The sequence below is a fragment of the Felis catus genome, chromosome C1 (genome assembly GCF_018350175.1).
Source record: "Felis catus isolate Fca126 chromosome C1, F.catus_Fca126_mat1.0, whole genome shotgun sequence".
Lineage (NCBI taxonomy): Eukaryota > Metazoa > Chordata > Mammalia > Carnivora > Felidae > Felis > Felis catus.
The window spans coordinates 61,627,134-61,652,253 of NC_058375.1; the positions used below are offsets into that span (position 1 = coordinate 61,627,134).

Consider the following 25,120-nt stretch of genomic DNA (forward strand, 5'->3'; position numbering starts at 1 on the left):
AGAGTCCTATAAAGGAGAATTAGGAGAGCTAGCAAATCAATGCTCTGCTTTGGAATCAAGGTCTAGCTGTTTAACACAGTTTTATTCCTATAAATCAACAAAGTAATATGAGAAGACACCCTGAATGCTGACAGATATGTTGCTGACACTTTGGACTCATTTCTTGTGGTAGAATGGCCTACTGGGAAACAGTTGCCTGTGGAAGACTAAGGTGGACTTCCCCTTCTAAACAACTCCACCATCTAGCGAATTCCCATATGTGTGTAGCTGGAATCTTCCTTTTTCTAGTTGTATTAGCTTTCTTGGGCTGCCATAACAAAGTATCACAATTGAGAAGGTCAAAAAAACAGTTGTTTTATTATGGAGCCCAGGAATCCCCAAATTAGGGTGTCAGGAGTGCCATGCTCCCTCCAAATGTGGTACTTTCTCCTACTTTCTGGTGGTTCCTTGTCTCATGACAACATAACTCTAATATTCACATGGTGCTCCCTATGTGCAGTGTCTCTGTGTCTAAATTTCCTTTTTTTTTTTTTTTAAATAAGGATACAGTCATGTTGGATTAGTCCTTCCCTAATGACTTCATTTTAACTTGATCATCTGCAAAGACTCTATTTCCAGATAAGGTCACATTCATGGGTGTTGGAGGTTAAGACTTCAACATCTTTTGGGAGTACACAATTCAACCTATAACACTAGTCTCCAATGTCGTTCATCTTAATACTAATGAACTTTTAATTGTCGAAGACCACGACCTCCTTCCTAGGATTTCCTTTGTGCTACATTTGTGGCAGGATTGAGATGACATCATTCATACCCACAAATAAATCCCCTGTTCATTCTCCTCTAGCAGTGTTTCAGCATTGCTCATAAACTCTTAGAAAAGTGTCCTTGTCTAATATCAAGAGTTCTAAGGCTTCTAGAAGTCCAGGGATCCCATCATAGTATAGATATAGGTAAAATCTCTAGTTAATCCACATTACACAAAGCCAAGTGGAGAGATAAAATTGCAATGGTAATGTTTCTTCAACTGTCCACCTTACTCATCCCCTTTTCTATTACCTACCTTCCAGCCTCACTATCTTCTGCCTGGATTATTTTAATAACCTCCTAATGGGCTTCTTGCCTCCAATCTTGTCCCACTCAAACCCATTCTCCACTTTAGACCCAGAATGATCTTTCTAAATCACCCTTTCAATTACATCACTCCTCTCCTCAAAGCCCTATGATGGCTTACAACTGCTGTCAGGATAAGGTCCCAAGTTCTGATGCCTTTCAGGCCCTTATTTAAATGAATTTCAATTCTTTTCTTTTTTTTTTTATTTGTTATTTTTTTTCAAAGAGAGAGACAGAGTATGAATGGGGGAGGGGCAGAGAGAGAGAGAGAGAGAGAGAGAGAGAGAGAATCTGAAGCAGTCTCCAGGCTCTGAGCTGACCCAGGGCTTGAACTCACAAATTGCGAGATCATGACCTGAGCCAAAGTCAGAGGCTTAATTGACCGAATCACCCAGTTTCCCCTGAATTTCAATTCTCTACATTCACCCTGTTTCTCTGTCTTCAGGTCATTGATCTTAGTTTTGTTTCTGCCCAGAATACACTTTCCATATTGTCCCTTTATTTCATGTGGTTAACCCAACTGAGCTATTAATTCTTGCATAATACTTTCCTGACTCTTCAAAGGCTAGATTAGGTGCTGCCTTCCACTACCATAAAGTATTGCCACAGCATTCAGTGCTTAATTCTTATTGTAGCACTTACCACTCTATTATATTTACCTGTGTACCCTTCTGTTTTCCCAACTACTCTTTAAATTCCTTGAGGGCCAGCATCATACATTATCTTGTTTGCTGTTCTATTCTTAACACCTAGCAGTGCCCCCTTCACAGAGTAGGTACTTAGCAAGGCTTTTCTGAATGGGTAAATTAGTAAAATAACCAAATCTTTCAAAGGAAGATATTTATTTGGTCACTCCTGATATTTAATTCCTATCAACAGAACTGTCCCCAAGCTCATTTTAGAGAATAAACTTCACTAATCTCAATTCACTGGAATACGGCTCTCAAGTTACCAGATACCAAAAAGGAACATTTTGTGTAAGGTAAACTCATGTTGGACTCCATCCCAATACCATTAGCTGCTGATGCCCCAAAGCACCTCATTACAAGGTGGCCAGTCTTTAAAGGCTTGGACACCAAAGATGCATGACTAAAGTAGATGTCTCCCTCAGAAGGCAAACCTTCCCAGCACAAGAAATACTTCTGTGCTTTGCTTCAGAACACAGAAATGCCTCACATACACAGAAAACACATGAAAGACAACAGGTATTCTGAGATATTAAAAAAATATATAGAATTGAGGCCTTTGTGCATAAAATAGAGCTCCTTAGTTTGGCAAATCAAGTTTAATTCACACACACACACACACACACACACACACACACACACTATTCATTGGAAAGAAAAGTGTGAAAAATAAAAAAAAAATAAAAAGAGGAGAGAAAAATTCTGCACTTTAAAGGATCTTATTACTCTATCTTGTCAAACTAGAATCATGAAACTGCATAGTTTTCCACAACCTTTATGTCACCTTGCAAGAAGAAAATCAAAACAAAACAAAAAGCTAGTACATTTTTTTTTGTAAAATAAAGAAGCACACATATGATAATTTGGCTTATCACAAAATGCAAATTTTGAATGCTTCAGAGAAATACAACATTGTTGTAAGCTAATGGGTTCTTCCTTGTAACTATACATCAGGACACCTATCAAAAACATGTCCAGTCAAGGGTTTGACATAGTTTCAAAGCCAGGCCATTAATCTGTTGACAGCACTCCATTAAAGTAACTCTGCAAATCATTTTATTGGAGGAGTGAAATATTGGAGAGAGAGTAGGACCCCTGTTTACTGTTGTTATTGACTGATTACAACATGATTGTTTGGGGACAAGCCAGTTGTTTGCATCCTGTAGAATGATAACAAAGATAAAGAAACTCCCATTTGGAGCATTTCAGCTTTTTAAGGGGATACATTTCTCTTATTGACTCTCCACAGTAAATAGAAAGAAATCATGTTTTTCTATTTTAGGTGGGATGGAGAAGGGCAGATTTCATTTAATGTGTAATTAATATATACATTTTGTTCTATGAATAAACTGTATGTAAACTTCAACAGAATTCTGAATGCTTTGCTATCTAATATCCTTACTTTGTACATAACTAAAGTTAAATATTTGTTCCTCAAAGTATATAGTTTAATTCCAGACATTAGAACTGATTCTGAACTCAGGTTTGGCTGCTCACTGCTCAAAAATCAACACTCAAAAGAAAAGTGATGTTGGGAAAGGAAATATTATTTTATTCAGGAAGCTTGCAACCTGGAAAGATGGTAGACAAACATCTCAAAGACCATTTTCCCCTTCCAGGTGAAGTCAGAGAGTTTTAAAGGGGAAGACATGGAAAAAGGGAAGGGGGCTATGTGCAGGAGAAGCAGGTGCCCAGGTGGTTACTTGTATGTGGCCATGACCCTGAACAGACTTGCTGGCATCATTGGCAGCTGTTTTCAATGTAGTGAGGCTTTATCTTTTGGGAAACTCTGGTCCTTCACTCCTCAAGGCCATTGGTCTGCAAATCTAAAGGAAAGTAGGATGGTTCTGCTGCAGGCCAAGGGATTTGGTCAGAAAGCAAGGAGTGCATAAGTTTGAACCAAGTTAACCCTTAAGACCAGTTAGAATGTTGCTACACTTCCTCAGATTTTGGTTTTCAATAGAGATATGACAATAACAGGTAGAAAAATATCAATCTAACTAGATGAACTGAACATCTCTAATGGTTGCATTTACCAGCTTTTTAATTTAATCTAAGTTTGACACTAGGAAAACTCATGAGATTTATTTGGGGCCATTCCTCTCAGGTACATACTCAATGCTCCATTATATAAGATAGCAGAGTGAAGGAAATAGCAAAGATAAGTTAAAAATCAGTCCCTTCCTTAAACCTCTACTAACACATTTCACAAAGCAAGTACACTTCAAGTATTAATGATCAAGAAAATGGCCAAAAGATGAGTAGCTAAAGAGAAAAACAGAAACAAGGACCCTGGAAAATGTGTTAACTGTATGATTAATTCTCAAAATACTCCTTTATTAGGCAGAGTGGGGAAAAAGGACTGTTCCATGGAAGAAAATGCAGGCCCAGATTTCTCCTGCTTGGTGTAAGTAATATACACATAGATGTATAACATATTAAGAGATATAAACAGAGAATAAACACACCAGTTTCATGGGGCAGTGGAATAAAACATTAGTTCTGTAACTTTAGAAGGAGGCAGAAATTGGTTAAGCATCTTTCGCTCATTTATAAAATATCCCGATACCCATAGATACTATGCTAGGTTCAGGAACAGTGGTCAGTAAGACAGGTACAATAACTGCCTTCGTGAATTTATTAGGAAACACATAGTAAGTACATGACTAAAATTAATTAATCAATTAATTAGTTAATATCTTTAAAAGTCTGTCAGAAAATAAAGGATGATATGAAAACTCAAAACAAGGACCTAAGTCTGAGAGAGAAGTATCCTCTGAGGAGGAAAATTTAAAGGTCACAAGAGAGTAATTCAATTTAACAAACATTTATTGACTATATGCTATTTGTAAGCTAACACATGTGGCATACACTTTTGTGTGTATAGTATTACACTTTGTGATAATAAAATGTGGTCATACAATGAAGCCATTCATAACTATAATAAGAAGTAGAAAGTGCTGTCACCTAAGAGAAGTACTGATAAGTTTTAGGAATATTAGACAAGAAATTCCTACTGCTTCATTGTCTTATAAGATTAGTTAAAGGAGGAAAGACATTCCATGCTCATGGATTGGAAAAACAAATATTGTTAAAATGTCTATACTACCCAAAGTGAAATACAGATTTTCACAGAATTAGAGAAAACAATCCTAAAATTTGTATGGAACCACAAAAGACTCCAAATAGCCAAAGCAATCTTGAAAAAGAAAAACAAAGCTGGAAGAATCACAATTCTAGACTTCAAGTTATAATATAAAGCTGTAGTAATCAAAACAGTATGGTACTGGCACAAAAATAAACACACAGATCAACAGAACAGAATAGGAAACCCAGAAGCAAGCCCACAAGTACATGGCTTATTAATCTTTGACAAAAGAGGAAAGAATATGCAATGGAAAAAAATAGTCTTTTCAACAAATGGTGTTGGGTAAACTGGACAGTGACATGCAAAAGAATAAAACTAGACTACTTTCTTACACCATACACAAAAATACATTCAAAATAGGTTAAAGACCTAAATATGAGACCTAAAACCGTAAAACCATAAAAATCCTAGAAGAGACCAGAGGCAGTAATCTCTTTGACATTAGCGATAGTAACATTTATCCAGATGTCTCCTGAGGTAAGGGAAACAAAACAAACAAACAAACAAACAAACAAGCAAACAAAAAGTATTGGGACTACATCAAAATAAAATGCTTCTGCACAGCAAAAGAAACCATCAATAAAATATTTGCAAATAAGATATTTGCAAATGATATATCAGATAAAGGGTTAGTATCCAAAATATATAAAGTGATACAACCCAATACCCCAGAAACAAATAATCCAATTAAAAAATGGGCAGAAGACATAGACAGACATATCTCCAAAGACATACAGACAGCCAACAAGCACATGAAAAGATGCTCAATATCACTCATCATCAGGGAAATACAAACCAAAAGTACAATGAGATATCACCTCAAACCTGTGAGAATGGCCTGTCAGAATGGCTAAAATCAACAACACAAGAAACAACAGGTATTTGCAAGGATGTGGAGAAAAAGGAACCTTCATGCACTGTTGGTGTGAATGCAAACTGGTAAAGTCACTGTGGAAAACACTATGTAGGGTCCTCAAAAAGTTAAAAATAGAGCTATCCTACAATCCAGTAATTGCACTACTGGGTATTTACCCAAAGAATACAAAAGCACTAATTCATGGGGTACATGCATCATGTTCATGCAGCATTGTTTCCAATAGCCAAACTATGGAAGTGGCCCAAGTGTCCATAAATGGATGAATGGATAAAGAAGATATGGTATGTATGTGTGTATATATATATATATATATATATATATATATATATATATATATATGACATATTGTCATTTGCAAGAATATGGAAGGAACAAGAGGGTATAATGTTGTCATTCAGAGAAAGATAGATACCATATGATTTCACTCACATGTAGAATTTAGGAAAAAAAACAGGGGTTCCTGTGTGGCTCAGTCGGTTGAGAACCCTACTCATCTTCAGCTCAGGTCATGATCTCACAGTTCATGAGTTTGAGCCTTGGGTTGGGCTCTGTGCTAACAGCACACAGCCTGCTTGGGATTCTCTCACTCCCTCTCTCTCTCTGTTTTCTCAAAATAAATAAATACACATTAAAAAATAAATGAAAGAAATGAATAAAGGAAAAGAGAGAAAGAGAGGAAGAGAGAGAGAGAGAGAGACAAACCAAGAAACAGGCTCTTAATTACAGAGAACAAACTGAAGGTTATCAGATGGAAGGTGGGTGGAGACATGGGTCAAATAGGTGATAGGGATTAAAGAGCACACTTATCACAATGAGCACTGAAAAATGCACAAAATCATTGAATCACTATACTCTACACCTGAACTAACATAAAACTATGTTAACTATACTGAACATAAAATTAAAAATCTAATAAGAAATAATAACAGACAAAAGATTAATTAAAAGAAATTGAAAATAGACAGCAATCAGATTAACTGAATTACAGTGGTGAAAGGTATACCTCTCACTGACTTCCCATGACCAGGAAAGGACAACTAAGCCTGAGTGAACAGCTTGCATTCTGTATACAATAATGCCTCGCCCTAGGAAAAGTTCTCTCAACACATCTTCTAGGGCCAAATCCTATAATAACATGAGAACAATGGTCCCAAGGGGCCTCCAGAGCTGAGCTTTCCAGTGGGCCATGGTGGTTATAGAGTTGTTAATTTGGGGCTACACAGTTCAAATTCTACTGGTTTCAAAGCTTCCATTTTATGTCTCCTTATTCAATAGGGCTAAATTAATATTACCCTTATGATCTGAGCTTTTATTTAGGAAAACTATTAGAAACCTGCCACTCCTTTTATTTTCCTTTATATCAGTAGAAATCCCGAGCCCCATATAAATCCAATAGTATTATGTGTATGAATGGTACTTCAATGAATGAGTCAACTGGTAATGAGTATACATGCAGAGCAGTATTGGCATTTAGGCAAGTTAATCTCAGTGAAGTGTTTGCTCCTTTCTTTAAGAAGAAATCCGAGTGGAGGGGAGTAGTTAAGATGGCAGAGAAGTAGGTTCTTCCTTGTCCCTCAAACACAGGTGTATTGAGGTCAGATTACTTACAAAACCCAGGAAATATATCTGTGGAACAGCAGAAAGATGTCCACAGTTGGAGAGAGACAGCTTGGCAGGACTGAGGTGCATGTATGTGAGTTGGGGGAGATAAAAAGGTGGAGCTATGACAGCAAGGGGACCCTTTCTGTGGAGACACAAAGGGAGACAAAGAGAAATGTGTTGTAAAAGTGCAGCATCAAGTTAGCACCAGAGGAATACCTCTCTGGGCCATGGACTAGGGAGTGAGAAGTACTGAGTGTCCCAGTTCTTTTTTTGCAAACAGCCTTTGGAACTGAAACTCCGAGGTTTTGGAAGTTCGTGACTTTCTATGGAGCAGAGCCTTGGCACACACTCCTGGGGAGGAGGGAGCTGGCCCCAGAGTGCATAGAATGTTGTAACGATCTCTGGGGCACACTGGGAAAGAAAAGTCCCCTTCCTGGAGCACTCTGGGAGGAGGGTTGATTGCCTCCCCAAAGATAAAAGACCCTGCAGGTGCCAGCCAAAGGCCTTTCATCAGCAGGGTGGAGAGGCTCTACTCCAGAGGAGAGGAGTAGATCTGTACCATGCAGGGTCCTTAAGACTGCAGGTTTTGAATCCCAGCCATGCACCAAGGAGAAGGCATGGGAAAACTGTGGTGCAGGGCAAGCTGACTGCCCTCACTAGTCTGTGAGGGCTGCCTGAACAGTGTGGGTTGAGATCCCCACTGGGGAGGAGAGATTGAGGTGATGCCATTATTCCCCCAACACCAACACAGTGGGACTTCAGAGAGCACAGTGGTCACCAGTGGAGGCAGAATATGCTTACACAAAACCCTGCCCCTCTGTGCCTGGAAACTGCTTATTTATTGGAGCAAGACTGACTGACCCAATGCAGTTGCCCTCTCCTCCAGACCAGCACAGCCACTACCCCCACCCCAGGCACCAACAGACAACTCTTCTTTTTTATTTTTTTCCTCCTTCTTATTTTTTTCTTTTGGAATCAGTCTCATAGTTTCTGATTCGTTTTTTGTCATTTCTTATTATATATATACAACTCTTATTATATATATTTGATCACGCTTTTGTGATCTATTATTTTTCCTTCTTTTCTCTTCTGCTTTTTTTTAAATTCTCTTTTTCCCTTTCTTTTTTCCTGGGATCAGCCTTATAGTTTTTGATTCTCTATTTGGTTTTCTTTTCTCCCCTCTTTTTTATTTTTTTTTTATTTTTAAGGGGATCGGGGTTTCCTGACCTTTTTTTCCCCAGGGTTATTTCAACAAACAAATCCAAACGCATTTAGTAAAAGTTCCAAATTCTCTACAACTGCAAGCAAGGAGGAGTTCTACAGAAGACTGAGCAAGTGGGATACAGCAGCAAAATATAACAGCAGAGTGCAACAGCACACACCAGAAACACTTGCTGAAGTACCAGGCACTGGACCATGTATGGCCCCTTGTAGTATAGCATGACTCTCAGGTACAGGGAACATAACAAGCTTTCAAAACACTCAAAAGACAGAAACTCACCCAGAATGACAAGATGGAGGGATTCTTTGAACAAGAAAGGTCAAGAAAATATTATAGCAAGAGACTTGCTCAAAACAGATATAAACAATATACCTGAACAAGAATTTAGAACAACAGTCATAAGACAAATAGCTGGGTTTGATAAAAGCATAGAAGACACCAGAGTAACCCTTGCTGCAAGGTCAAAGACCTAAGAACTAATCAGGATGAATTAAAAAAAAAAGCTATAGCTGAGATGCAAAAATAAACTAGATACAGTGACAGTGAGGATTGAAGAAGCAGAGTAGAAAATAGGTGAAATGAAGATAAATTTGTGGGAAATAAAGAAGCTGAAAAAAAGAGGGAAAGGAAACTATTAGATCATGAGGGGAGAATTAGAGAACTAAGTGGTTCCATGAAATGAAACAATATCTGTATCATAGGAGTCCCAGAATAAGAGTGAGAAATGGGGGCAGAAGGTATATTTGAATTATCCAGCAAGGTTGTCATTCAGAATAGAAGGAGAGATAAGGACTTTCCCAGATAGACAAAAACTAAAGGAGTTCATGACCACTAAACCAACCTGGCAAGAAACTCTAAGGGGGACTCTCTGAGTGGAAAGCAGCAAATACTACAAAGGACCAGAGAACGTCATCAGAAACATGAAATCTACAGATAGCACAATGGCACTAAATTCATATCTTTAAATAATCACTCTGAACATAATAGACTAAATGCCCCAATCAAAAGACATAAGGAATCAGAATGGATAAAAAAAACAAGGCCCATCTATATGCCTCTTACAAGAGACTCATTTTAGATCTCAGGACACCTGCAGACTGAAAGTGAGGGAATGGAGAAGCGTCTATCATGTTAATGGAGGTCAAAAGAAAACTGGAGTAGCTATACTTCTGTCAGACAAACTATATTTTAAAATAAAGACTATAACAAGAGATAAGGGCATTATATCATAATTAAGAGGTCTATCAAGAAGAGCTAACAATTGTAAATACTTATGCCCTAAACTTTGAGGAACCCAAATACATAAACTAATCACAAACATAAATAACTCATTGATAATACTACCATTATTGTAGGAGACTTTAGTACTCCACGTACAACAATGGACAGATCATCTAAGCAGAAAATCAACGAGGAAACAACAAGTCTGAATGACACACTGGACCAGATAGACTTAACACATATATTCAGAACATTTTATCCTAAAGCAGCAGAATACATATTCTTCTTGGATGCACATGGAACATTTTTCAGAATAGATCACATATTAGGTCACAAATTAGCCCTCAATATGTACAAAAAGATTGAGACCATACCATGCATATTTTCAGATCACAACATTATGAATTGAAATCAATCATAAGAAAAAATTTGGAAAGCTCTCAAATACATGAGGGTTAAAGAACACTCAACTAAAGAATGAATGGGTTAACCAGGAAATTAAAGAAGAAATTTAAAAATACATGGAAGCAAATAAAAATGAAAACCTGACAGCCAAACCCTTTGGGATGCAGCAAAGGCAGTCCTAAGAGGAAAATACATTGCAATTCAGGCCTATCTCAATATTTGTGTATTGTATCCCAAATACACAACTTAACCCTATACCTAAAGGAGCTAGAAAAGGAGCAGCAAATAAAGCCCAAAGCCAGCAGAAGGGAAATAATAAAGTTTCAAGCAGAAATAAATGATACAGAAACAAAAAAAAAAAAAAAACCCAGTAGAACATATCAATGAAGCTAATAACTGTTTTTTTAAAGAATAAACAAAATTGATAAGACCCTAGCCAGACTTCTCAAAAAGAAAAGAGAGAACCCAAATAGATAAAATCACTAAGAAAGATAAGATCATAACCAACACCACAGAAATACAAACAATTATAAAAAAATACTATGAAAAATTATATGCCCACAAACTGAACAATCTGGAAGATATGGAAAAATTCCTAGACACTCTCACACTACCAAAACTGAAACAGGAAGAAATAGAAAATTTGAACAGGCCCATAGCCAGCAAAGAAATTGAATTGATTATCAAAAATCTCACAACAAATAAGAGTCTTGGGCCAGATGGCTTCCCAGGGGATTCTACCAGACATTTAAAGAACAGTTAATACCTATTCTCCTCAAACTGTTCCAAAAAATAGAAATGGAAGGAAAGCTTCAAACTCATTCTATGAAGCCAGAATTACCTTGATTCCAAAACCAGACAGAGGCTAAAAAGAATTATAGGCCAATATTCCTGATGAACCTGAGTGCAAAAATTTTCAGTAAGATACTAGCGAATCAAATTCAATAGTACATTTAAAGAATTATTCACCATGATCAAATGGGATTTATTCCTGGGCCACAGGACTGGTTCAATACTTGTAAATTAATCAATGTGATACACCACATTAATAAAAGAAAAGATATGAACCATATGACCTTTTCAATAGATGCAGAAAAAGCCTTTGACAAAATACAGCATGCTTTCTTGATAAAAAGTCCCAAGAAAGTAGCTATAGAAGGAACATTCCTTAACATCATAAAAGCCATATATGAAAGGCCCACAGCTAATATTATCCTCAATGGGGAAAAATGGAGAACTTCCCCCTAAGATCAGAAACATGACAGGGATGTCCACTTTTGCCACTATTGTTGAACACAGTACTGGAAGTTCTAGTCTCAGCAATCAGACAACAACAACAACAAAAATAAGAAAGAAGGCATCCAAATTGGCAATAAACAAGTCAAACATTCACTCTTTGCAGATGACATGATACTGTATGTGGAAAACCCAAAAGACCATCAAAAAACCGCTAAAGCTGATACATGAATTCAGCAAAGTTGCACAGCATAAAATCAACCTACAGAAATCTGTTGCATTTCTATACACTAATAATAAAGCAGCAAAAAGAGAGATCAAGGAGTTGTTCCCATTTACAACGGCACCAAAAACTATAAGATACGTGGGAATAAACCTAACCAAACAGGCAAAAGATCTGTATGCTGAAAACTACAGAAAGCTTATGAAAGAAATTGAAGAAGACACAAAGAAATGGAAAAACATTCCATGCTCATGGATTAGAAGAACAAACACCATTAAAATGTGGATATTAACCAAAGCAATATACATACTCGATGCAATATCCATCAAAATACCAGCAGCATTCTTCACAGAGCTAGAACAAACAATCCTAAAATTTGTATGGAACCTAAAAAGGCCCCAAATTAGGCAAAGCAACCTTGAAAAAGAAAATCAAAGCTGGAGGCATCACGATTCTTGACTTTAAGCTGTGTTACAAAGCTATAATCATCAAGACAGTATGGTATTGGCACAAAATCAGACACATATACACATGGAATAGAATAGAGAACCCAGAAATGGACCCACAAATATATGGCCACCTAATCTTTGACAAAACAGGAAAGAATATCTAAAGGAAAAAAGACAGTCTCTTCAGCAAATGGACAGAGACGTATAGGAGAATCAACCTGGACCACTTTCTTATACCATACACAAAAATAAACTCAAAATGCATGAAAGATCTAAATGTGAGACAGGAAACAATCAAAATCTTACAGGATAAAACAGGCAGCAACCTCTTTGACCTTGGCCACAGCAACTTCTTACTAGGCATGTCTCCAGCATGGAAATACAAGCAAAAATAAACTATTGGCACCTCATGAAGATAAAAAGTTTCTGCATAGGGAAGGAAACAATCAACAAAAGTAAAAGGCAACCAATGGAATGGGAGATGATATTTGCAAATGGTATATCAGATAAAGGGTGAGTGTCCAAAATCTGTAAAGAATTTACCCAACTCAATCCCCAAAAAGCAAATAATCCAGTGAAGAAATGGGCAAAAGACATGAACAGACATTTTTCCAAAGAAGACATCCAGATGGCTGACATAGGAAGAGATGCTAAACATCGCTTATCATCAGAAAAATACAAATAAAAACCACAATGAAATACCACCTCACACCTGTCACAATGGCTAAAATGAACAACTCAGGCAACAACAAATGTTGGTGAGGATGCAGAGAAAGGAGAACACTTTTGCACTGCTGGTGGGAATGCAAACTGGTGCAGTCTCTCCGGAAAACGGTATGGATGTTCCTCAAAAATTAGAAATTAAGCTACCCTATGATGCAGTAATTGCACTACTAGGTATTTACCCAAAGGACACAAAAATGCTGATTTGAGGGGGTGCATGCACCCCAATGTTTATAGCAGCACTATCAACAAAAGTCAATTTATGGAAAGAGTCCAAATATTCACTGCCTGATGAATGGATAGAAAAGAGGTGGTGTGTGTGTGTGTGTGTGTGTGTGTGTGTGTGTCTGTGTGTGTTTAATGGAATATTACTCGGTGATGAAAAAGAATGAAATTTTGCCATTTGCAACAACATGGATGGAACTAGAGTGTATTATACTAAGCAAAATAAGTTACAGAAAGACAAATATAATTATTTAACTCATATGTGGAACTTAAGAAATAAAAGAGATGAACATAGGGGAAGGGAAGGAGACTCTCAAATACAGAACATAAACTGAGGGTTGCTGGTGGGGTATTGGGTGGTGGGATGGACTAAATGGGTGATGGTCGTTAAGGAGGGCACTTTTCAACATGAGCACTGGGTTTTACTCCTGAAGCTATGACAACACTGTATGTTAACTAACTTGAAATGGAAGGAAGGAAGGAAGGAAGGAAGGAAGGAAGGAAGGAAGGAAGGAAGGAAAGAAGGAAGGAAGGAAGGAAGGAAGGAAGGAAGGAAGGAAGGAAGGAAGGAATCTGAGTGCCTTCCTAGGTAGATGATAATGAAGATCCACCGCCCTCTTCTTACAATAACAAGCTCCCATTAATTAAATGCTTACTGTGTAGCAGACCCAGAGTAAATCATTTAATAGTAAACGATTGAGTTTCCCAGTAAATCTATGAAGAATGCTACAATCATCTTACCGATGAGGATGAGGATGTTAGTTCACTTATTATCATTCAAAATATATTTTATACTGGCACATTTTCCAACTCTGGGAAGACACATCAGAGAGATTTTTGTAAGGTACTGGAGGTTGGACCCAGGATTTGAACTCATAATCTTATCTATGATTCCATTATTCACTCATTGTTAATAGTGGTTAATCTTCAAAACTTTCATGAAATTTCACTTTTAATTAAACTCTGACTTGCAAGTTCAGAGATAAGAGGAGAAAAGAGTTCTCTTCAGGTGAAATATGTTTGTTGGTATCCAAATCACATTTCTTACACCTACAGAGAATCCTAACTGCAGCCATGGGCCCCTATCCCCTGCTGTGCAGAGAATGTGCCATGCAAGTTATGGTCTATATGTGCACTTTTATTTTAATTTTAAAAGGATTTTTAAAGTGGGTAAATGCTGAAATTCAAATTAAAAACATGTTTTAGGTTTTTTTTTCTTTTAACCAATTCATCTGACTAAGGAGACATTTATTAATATTCTTATATCTCCTCTTTGCTGATTTCCTGGAAAGTAATTTCATTTTCTTTTCTTTTTTTTATTTATTTACTTGCATCCAATATGGATAGTCCCACTCCCTAAATAGTTACATTAAATCTGTAAGAGTTACTCCTCTACTGATTCAATGATAACATGCCAGGGTTAAATAAGTTCACTATGACTTAAGGTACCAGAAACGTACAAAGTAGAAATGAGCAAAGTAGAATCGTTGGTATAAATCTTTCACTTCATTAAGGAACAAAAAGATATAATATATATGATGCAGTAGAGTCCACGAACGACTAATCTGATTTTTAGTTGCTCTTGTGATTGATAGCTGCAGAATCCCACCTTTCTTTTCTCTATTTTTGCACAATGTTCAAACAAATCAATTCTTTATTTATAGAATTTTTTTTCACAACTTTAAAACTGAGAGAAAAAACTAAATGTATATGCCACTGTGCTGTTGGTTTACCATTTTAAATACATGTTTTTCATTTGGAAATACTCAGCATTATGGGCTAAAACCTCTGTGGATATTTGGCCAATGATGCCAAAAGTCCAAGACAAATGAAACCTCTCTGTGTGATCCAGTTTTGCATACAGTGGAGAGAAAAAAATTTATAGGAAAACAGATCATTAAGTCTTGTATATTACTTGTAACAATAAGATTTGTGATTTTTTAACTATACAAAAGATGCACTACTGTGTTTTTCTGAAAATGAAAAGTTCCATAGATACTTTTATAACTTCAAGTAGGACAATGTCATCCGAAAAAAAAATGTTCTTATGATAATTTCTAGCCTAGCCATTTAGCTAAGGTTGAAAGTGAACAATACAAGATATTTTTATGTTTATTGAAGTCCTGCCTTTTCACACATGAATTGATACAATTTACTTCATATTGCTTACCTGTTTTAGCTATTTATCATAGTTGATCAATTCATTTCAAACACAGAAAGTGCTTTTCTCTCTCTGCTCATTTACAGTCTGGGAAACTTATAGATGGTATGAGACACAAGTTGATACAGTGCTGCTGTTAACAACATCGGTCAATTGTCAACTGTGTGCACAGTATCAGATTGCATTAGGTACCCTGGAAACCTGTAAGAAGATGGATATTGTTTCTGCCCTCAATGAAAGTGCAGTCTAATGAAAATCATATAACACACTTTTGGAAGCTTAAGATACACTAGAGAAACACATTACAAATATTTCAAGAACTATAGGCTCAATTGTTAGGCTGATACATAGAAAAATGTCTCTGTTTCTTTTGTTTAAAAAAAACGTTCATTGGGATTCCATTCCTAATAACCAATAACATTAAGGACAACAGATCATGAAAGACAAAGATGGTTGGCAATGAAAGACTCAATCATCTATAATGATAACATGGTAGTGCAACTTTACAGAAAGCTTAATAAGCCCTGGAACTTTATACACATTGTCTCACTTAATCCTCATGATAACCCTACCCACAGAATTGTCCCCATATTCCACATGAAGTAACCACGGCTTAAAGAAAATAAGTAATTTATTCAGCTCATATAGCTAATAATGGCAGAACTGAACTTGAAAACAAAATGTTCTAACTCCAAATCCAAACTTTATTTCCACACCCAGTCTCTCAGGCCTCTTCACCAAGTCAGTCTAATTCTCTGGATTATTTCTCCTTGCTACATTGCCTAAATCTACTCTCTGACTTCGGCCGATTATTATTATCTCCTTCTTCTTCCTGCTAGTCTTTCCCCTCTGTGCTAAACTGTGTGTTATCAATAACCACCACTTCCACCAGATACTGTAGCCTCTACCTTCTGCATGGGCACCAGCCCTGGGCACCTGTGCTTCTGGCTGGAGCACTCAGGGACTCATCCAATCCTCCAGCTCTGCGTTTCTGGCCTTCTCTTCCTCGGCTCCTCCTAAACTCCCTTTACTCACCAAATACATTTTGAAGCTGAGACTGATACAATCCCCAATCTATAAAACTCCTCTTTCTCACCTTTATTTGTATAGTTGCCATCAATTTTCAAGGGACAATTCAAGAGAAAGGGAAGGAGCATTAATTGAGCAGCTTCTGTGCCTGTGAACTAGCATTAACCGAGACAACCTCCGCCGGGTCTTTTGCATATTACCTGGTTTTATTTCCAGGAAATCTTTTAAGTTTATTTATTTTGAGAGAGAGAAAGAGAGAGTGTGTGTGCACACAAGTGGGGGAGAGGCAGAGAGAGAGGGAGAGAGAGAATCCCAAGCATGTTCCCCACTGTCAGCGCAGAGCCCATCATGGGGTTCCAACCGAAGAACTGCGAGATTATGACCTGAGCCAAAATCAAAAGTCGGAGACTTGACTGAGCCACCCAGGTGCCCCTGTTTCCAGTAAATATTTAAAACTTAGGTAATTGCTCACTCTCCTGGGTGTTTATGGTATTTATTGATTCGATTTAACCAATGTTTGTCTAGTGCTCATTTTATATCAGGCACTATGTGGGCTGCTGATTGGAAAATGATGAGAGGAAGGGTGACTGGGTGGCTTAGGCCGTTGAGCGTCTCGACTTTGGCTCAGGTCATGATCTCAGGGCTCGTGGGTCGAGCCCCACAATGGGTTCACTTCTGTCAGCGCAGAGCCCACTTCAGATTCTCTGTCCTCCTCTCTCTCTACCCCTCCCTTGCTCATGCTCTTTTCTCAATAATAAATAAAAACGCTTTTTAAATTTTTGAAAAAAAGAAATGATGACAGGAAAGGTCTCTAACCTCATGAGCTTCACAGCTATGAGAAGAAAGTCAACAGGCAAATATATCACTGTGTAATAAGAAATAATGACAGTTATGTATAGGGCCATTAGCACATATGGGAGGGACACCACACTCAGAAGGGAATAGGAAGGGTAGAGTGAGAGACAAAATTTTCCAAGAAAGTTATATGTAGGCGGTCTCTAAATTAGGAATATGGTAAGCCAAAGCATGTAGGTGGTGGGGCAGAACACTCTAGGCTAAGTGACACCATCTTCAGAATGGCTGTGTGTATGGGGTGGGGCGCCTGGGTGCCTCAGTCAGTTAAGCTCAGGTCATGATCTCATGGTTTGTCGGTTGGAGCCCCATGTCACGCTTTATGCTGACAGCTCAGAGCCTGGAACCTGCTTCGGATTCTGTGTCCACCTCTCTCTCTTCCTCCCCCACTTGCAGTCTCTCTCTCTGTCTCTCAAAGAAAAATAAAAAAAAGAAAACTCTTACGAATGGCTGTGTGTGATTGGAAGACAGAGTGGTAAAGCCCAGATGGAAACAAAGTGGGAGGCAGAAGAAGAAAGGAAGTTTTAAGGGGCTCTCTGTGCCATGCAAAGTGCTTAGATTTTAATCTCAAGGCAGCAGGGAGGCATTAAGAATTTGTTTTTTAGCTAAGCAGATCTGGATTTATATTTAGAAAGAGGTATGGAGACAGAAAAGTTGGAAGAGGGTTTTAAGCAGATACATTGCAGTATATCCAGGGAAAAGATGACAAGGGTTTGAACTAATGATAGTAAAAAGTACTTTGACTTAAGAGATAGATTTTAAATATTTTAAATGGAAAGAGTTCATTCATTTTTAGATGAAGGGAAAGGGGGACTGTGGAGTAGTGGGATCCAGACTGATGCCTTGGTGTCTGCCTTGAACAGAAAGAATCAGGAAGAGTAGCCTTGGTGGGATGGAGAAGGGTGCAGCAGGTTATAGCTTGAGGTGCCTACCAAGCTTCCAAATAGGGATACCCAGTATACATATGGGTATGAATCAGTTGGGAGGGATCACATGTTCTCTAGTATTGTATTTACCATTTCATGGGCACCTTTTACCTGACCAAGATTTTTTTTAATAATTATTTCTTTTTAAAATTTTAATTCCAATATAGCTAATATACAGTGTTATATTAGTTTCAGGTGTATAATATAGGGATTCAACAGCTCCATTCATCACCGGTGCTCATCACAAGTGCCCTCCTTAATCCTTATCAACTATTTCATACATCGTCCCATGCACTCCATCCCCCATACCAACTTTTTGTTTTGTTTTGTTTTGTTTTAATCCCTTGAGCAAAGAAGGTATTGTCTTACAATTCTTTGCGTTCATCACAGGCCAAGCACAATATATTTTGTATAAGTGGGAGCTCTGCAAAGATTTGTTTCTTGACAAATGGATTGACTGATTGCTATGGGTTGAGTCTCATACATATTAAGTGAGGTTGGATAAAGTTTGCCCCGGAAGGCTTTTATAGAGGTTTTATGTGGGAAGGTTAGAAGAGCAGCAGCATAGCACATTTATGTAAACCTTCTACTCTAAGTATTTATGTGTACCCTAAATACTTGGTATCCTGGAAACTATTACTTATATATTTTTGAGACTAAAGATTCTGCTGCACTCCATTTTAGCCCCAGTTAATTTCATGGTATACGGTAGGTATTCAACAAATACTTGTTGAATAAATGTACAAATTACAATCACCAAGTCACAGTTTATGTATCACAATCACTAGGTTATAGTTTATGTAAACAGTTATGTGCACAGTTTATATACTACAATTGTAAATTTTGAAAGCCCATATTTAATAACAGTTACGTTAAATAATAGATGGAGTTTATGTAATTTTTACCATCCAGTAATCACAAAGTATCTTTGTTTGCTATCTTTGTGATATATTTGTAGTTGGAGTCTGTCCCTTTATATCTGAGCAATTCTGCCTCCATCTGCTAGTGATACCAGATGGAGGAGAGGCAGGGAGACCAAGAGATTAATGAAGCAACTCATCAAGTTGTGCGAAAGGCAAAAAATATATAAGAAAATCAAATCTGTTGAAATGCCCTTTCCAAAGAGTGATAGTTGCATATTGTATAAGTTTAAAGTTTCTGGAGAAAAAAAATAGAGGAAACTTCTGGAAGATAAAATTGCTAATGACTTATAAAGATGTCCATCTTGAAAAAACACAGGGTATCATCTTCTCCCCAGTGTATATGTTACAACCTGGTAGCAAAGGACATTAACTCTTTCTGACCATAAGGGTGAAATTAACTACACTGGGGAGTACAGAGTCCATTAGTGAAAATGGTTCCCCAAGGCTCTTCATTGGTGATGGACGCAGACACCATGAAATAAGGGTGCAAGCTAGTTTAAAAAAAAAAGTCGGTACTTCCGAGCAGGGATATTACTTGTAATTTATATGAGGAAGGAAAAGGCAAAATCAGGTGAATTCTGCTGGATCTTTCAATTCTTTGGAAAGCAGTAGTAAAAATGGGAGGTAGGGGATCCCATACACAATATTTTAGGGTAGTACCATACCTCAGCCAGTGGGAAGCAAAAAGGAAAATGTCCCTCAAAGAATGCTCTAATGCAATAAGCTATATAATACAACTCACCATACAAAATATATTCCAGAAGAAATTAATTCATTTAAGATGGCAGTAACTTAAAAAATTCCATGACAAAGAAATGATATTGGTATTATTACAAATAAAAAATATGGAATGAGAAAATATGTTTAAGTAACAATCATAAGAAATGAATAAATCTGCATATCAGCCCAAACAAATGTCATTAAGAAAGTAATCATGGAAACATATTTATTAGAATCAGCGGACTCTCTAAAGAAAATTCCTATGTGCTTGGCTCCTTCTAAGGCAAATGCCATGTAGACGTGTAACTGGCAGTCAAATTCTCCCTGGGCCTAACTTTACTTTTCTTTACATTAAATTTCTCAAGATCAATTTCTTGTTTTTGTTAAAAATATACCAATCCTAGTAAGAATTCTGAGTTCAAATTCTTTATTGAGCCTGGCTGAGTGGGCAGAATATAAGATTTTTGATATGCAAATAATTTTATTCAGTAACAGTCACAATCAGGTCAGACCTGAAAAGAGATATAGGGGGGGGAAAGCACAGAGTTAAGGTATGGTATTAGGGCTTTCTTGCTGGATATTTTAGGAACACATTCTTGCTTTTTTGCTTCTTATAGGAATTGGAGTCATTGTGAATGACCTGTATTCAGATCACTATGTATCAGTCATCATGCTTATTAATAAATATATGTAGCTTAGATCTTAAGTTTCCATATCTGTGTAAAGATTAGAAAGGAAGTCTTCTTGTGGATGATTGGGCAAAGAGAGTGTCCAAATATTACCCACATTATAGGTAAGTATGGCTGTGCATGTACTCAAAACTTTTTATCTACTCCCCAGAATTTCCCAAAGCCCTTGTGTTAGGCATGTCCATGTGAAAGTTCTGGAAAAAAAGGCTGCAAACAGATGTGGCATATATCATTTCGGAGCCAACGCATTTAAGTGCTGTTGGACTACCTTCTTTCCACCATGCTCTCTTTCTTGCTATAACAGACTTGGAGGCCATGTGTAACAGATGCTGAAGCTATAAAATGGTGGCACCTTCCTCAGTCCCACTGGACATGTAGTTTCAGTGAGAAATGAACTAAATTGGGATAAGCTGCTGAGATTCAAGCATCTGTTACTGTAGCTTGACAATTTCTGGATGTTAACCAGAGATTATCCTGAAATGATAGAGGAGGTGTTGATATGAAATATAGAGGTTATTAAATGTCAGTTCAAACATTTCTTGACTTCTAGAAACCATGCATATCAATTCTGAAGTATTACTGCATATTATACAAATTTAACATTCAGTTCCTACCTGGTTGGTGACCACCTCTATTCATGAGAAGATAAATGAAGGTTCTTTAGCTCCAATAGTGACATTTTCTCATGAATTCTTTCCATTCTCTTCAAGAGATTTCTAGTTTTCCAGGCTGCAGAAAAATCTAGAGTGAAGATAATGAGGATTAAGGTCAGTACCCCTTGTTTTTATAAGCCCTGAGGTGGCTAACTTCGTATCTGTAATTTCAGATAGTTTTTCTAAAAAATGACTCTCCCAAGTTGAATAAACCTCAAGTCTCACAAAAATCTGAATCCAGTCCTACGAAGTCTTTCATATTACAACCTCTTAACCTCGCGCTATCCATTAGTTTTGTTTGTTTGTTTTGTTTTTAACCACTTATTCATCACACTCTCCAAAAGCAAACTAGATAAAAAGTCCTTCTGTTGTCAAGGCCTGGGAAATAATGTGTATTTTTCTCCTTTAGGCACATTAAACTCAAGAGACGTCTCTTGTGGTTGAGTGTCTGAGCCACTGCTTTTCCTATCTGTAGCCATTTTTAGTAGCTCTTATTTACACCTACAGACTGGCACCTTTGTATTTACGTACACACGGAAACACATGCACACACCCATAGACTTATGAGGATACACAGGAAGTACATTTTATGATGTGTTGTGTTTTTCTCCATGTACTAAGATGATTTTGTAACAGAGAACTTTATTACATCTCAGTATCAGGTGAATGAGGCCAATAGCTACAGATTTTCTGACACACAAGTCAGCCATTTTCATGAGGTTCAGCTCATCTCACAGGCATGTTGTAATCTGAGGGAAATTAGCTAACCACTTAAAAAAAACCTGTTCTGATGGGGTTTTTTGGAGTTCCAAGTCCCTGACCCTTCAAATAGAAGGAAACCAATGTCTGTATGATAACAGTGGCTTTCCTCTTTTCCAATGTACTTTACTTTGTGAATCATGAGGGTTGTATCATGACAGTGGCTGACACTTTCATAGGGAGACTGAGCTGCAATGTGTATTCTGGCTAGCAGAAGAGCAGCAGGAGGGGAGAGAAGAGGCCAGGAAAAGTATAGTTGATAATTATGCATGCAGGTAGTATGTTAGGAAATCTTTCCAAAGCTATGATAAAGTACTTCATTCTTTATTTAAACTCTCATAATCACTCTTCTTCTTTATCTAAAGAACCACATTTTTAGAAGAAGCAAAATTCTAAAAAAAAAAAAATAGTCAGCTTTCAAGTTTGTTTTTTATCCCCTCTAAATGTGGGAAAGAAGGGAGAGTAGGAGGGTTGAAATTACTATAAATGGGGCTTTTAACCTAAAAGTTGATTCCTCAGCAGAACAGTTGAGATAGTTAATTCAAAGTATAAAGCAGAAGATTGTTTTCTTCTTGAAATTTTAGTGGTACTGAATGCCTGTATCTCAACTTTATCAGTCTGTTAAATATATTCATTAATATGTTGCCCTACACAGGTCAGAAAATTTTATAAGAACAAGTATCTTGACAGGTAATCCTTTGTTCCTGAAACTATTTGAAGGAATAAATAGTATACTCAGAAAATTAAAAATATCCTTCTTTCTTGACTTTTTTTAGCACCAGGGATACAGAAATTAATAAAATACAGGGAATCTGCAGTCAAACAGATGGAACAGAATGTAATCAATCTGTTGTAATGCTATGTAGTAAGTATTATAATGGAGCCATGCACAGAAGCAATGTGAAAACTCTTACAGAGCATGCTCCTTTGACTCTAGAAGGCCATTCAGAAATTCTGCTGGCAGAAAAGGCGATTAGGGCACACCAGGCGGAGGAATTTGAGAATTGTGAGTCGTCTGATATCTGGAAAATTGGAGTTGGGAGTTTTGAAGGCAGGAGAGAGCTGGAAAGGTAGGAACTGGCAAGATGATTAAGGATTTTTTTTTTCCTATTAAGTGAAAGGATTTTGACTATCCTATAGGAATGGGAACCCAACTAAAGAGTAGATTTGCATTTTAGATTTACAGCTAGGAACAGAAAGACGGTGACACACATTTCTGACCCCAAGAATTTTATAAACTAACTGAGGAAAATAAACAAGTAGACAGATGATCAGGATATAAGGTAAGGTGAATGTAATAGGGCTGTACACAAAAACTACCATGACTGACGTTTAATTTGTGCCTTTTGATTACCAGCCTCTGAGGCATCCCCTTCCAATTTCCCCCAAAAGTTAAAACATGACAACACTGAAAATGAATATTATTAATCATTTAACATAAATATAAATTAATATAATAATCTAGCATGTCTTATGGCTCTGGCATTGTTCTGGGTGATTAAGACAAAAAGTCTATTGTGTCAATTTCAGAAATAATCATTTACATTTGAAAATTAAGGTCTATTGAAATGAACTAAGTGTATAAGAATTCTTATTCTTCTTACATGCAACTGAGAACATTGCTAGTGAGAGCACTAAAAGATACTCGCTGTAAGGATATTAGGTAACTTATGAATCAACAGGAAAAACTGGGAATCAGCTCAGTAAATGAGTAAAAACCAAAGGAGGCTAGGTAGCAAGAGTCCAGGCTGAGCAATGCCTCAGAAATTATCTTTTGGATTGCTAACACTGAAAATTTGCTGCTGCCACTATTGGACTCTTAATGCCACTGTGAATGACTTACTTGTCTCTGGTGCATCACTTTTACAGAATTAAAAGTACTAGCATGAGCATCAAATGGCTGACTATATGCCAGAAACTGGGGTGAAACTTATTTGATTCCTCTAAATTTTGTGTTGGGACATGAGTCCATATCTCAAAGCATGACTTGGCCAAAGGTTATTTCCACAAGAAAGGGCATTCAGATGATTTAGAGACAAAAGCAAACATAAGAACCTGACAAATGTCCACCTACATCCTTTTTCTGATACTAACACTTCTTATTCCCACCAAAAGTGGCTCAATTCTAACATAAGTATTCTTTATAACAACCAGAAAAAGTATACATACAAATTTCTAAAGGAAATAATTCCAAGTCTCATTAGTTACTACATCCTACTTGGAGACCAGGATTACTGTACAGTGTGCATTACTCTGTAGTTCTATTATGATATTACATTAATATTTTATATATAAGGACTAGGGGAAATGGAGAAGAAGGAAAGACATATTAATGAAACTATGCAAATATATTTGTGACACAACAATGAAAACAATATGGGTAGAGGTTATGATCTTTATTTTTGCATGCATAGTTGACTCTCGAACAATGTGGGAGTTAGAAGGACAGACCCCCTACAAAGTAAAAAATCCCTGTATAACTTATGACTCCCCCACAACTTAACTTCTAATAGCCTAGCACTGACCAGAAGCCTTACTGATAATATAAATAGTTGCTAACATAAACAGTTCATTAATACATATTTTGTATGTAATATATACTATATTCTTATGATTAAGTAAGCTAGAGAAAAGAAAATGTTAAGAAAATCATAAGCGAGAATTCATTTGCAGTACTGTACTATAAAAAAAATCTGTGTATAAATGGACCCACACAGTTGTAAACCATGTTGTTCAAAGGTCAACTATATTTATAAGGCCATAGTTAGAATGTATACCACTTATAAGTGTACCCTATGTCTTCAGCTAACACATCACTAAAACAGATAAGATAAACTTTAGGATAAAACTGGTCACAGGAGGGTTGTCTGGGTGGCTCAGTTGGTTAAGCGTCTGACTTCAGCTCAGGTCACAATCTCATGGTTTGTGAGTTTGAGCCCTGTGTTGGGCTCTGCACTGACAAGGCACTATCCTCAAAAAATAAAAAAAAAATGACCACATAATCCAAAAATTCCACTTCTAGGTATTTATAATCAATCAATCAATCAATCAATCAATCCATCATTATATCCAAGAAATATCCACACCACCATTTCCCTTGAGGCATTACTCACAATAGCCAATAACATGGAAATAACCTGAATGTGTAAGACATAGTTGATATATAGTTGATACCTCTTTCTCAGAATCAACATTTCAGAAGAAGCAGCTATTAGTTTCTTACGGCAACAGTACCAGAAGTTTTTAGTGAATTTTTCCTCTGTGTGCCCCCTTTTTGT

The 25,120-nt window shown here is 37.0% G+C and overlaps 1 protein-coding gene across 6 annotated transcripts in view; it reads right to left on the reverse strand.

Moving 5' to 3' along the window:
* The window catches only part of LRRIQ3 (leucine rich repeats and IQ motif containing 3), a 367,465-nt gene that overhangs the window by 119,140 nt on the left and 223,205 nt on the right, over window positions 1-25,120 (reverse strand). For 3 of the 6 annotated variants that reach the window (XR_006584398.1, XR_006584396.1, XR_006584399.1), the window contains exons 9-11: window positions 21,045-21,171; window positions 15,301-15,492; window positions 13,872-13,942 (exon numbers count right to left, since the gene is read on the reverse strand). The gene's annotated coding sequence lies outside the window, so the exon portion shown is untranslated. The remainder of the gene's footprint in view (window positions 1-13,871; window positions 13,943-15,300; window positions 15,493-21,044; window positions 21,172-25,120) is intronic. The other 3 variants (XR_006584401.1, XR_006584400.1, XR_006584397.1) reach the window with 2 other exon arrangements.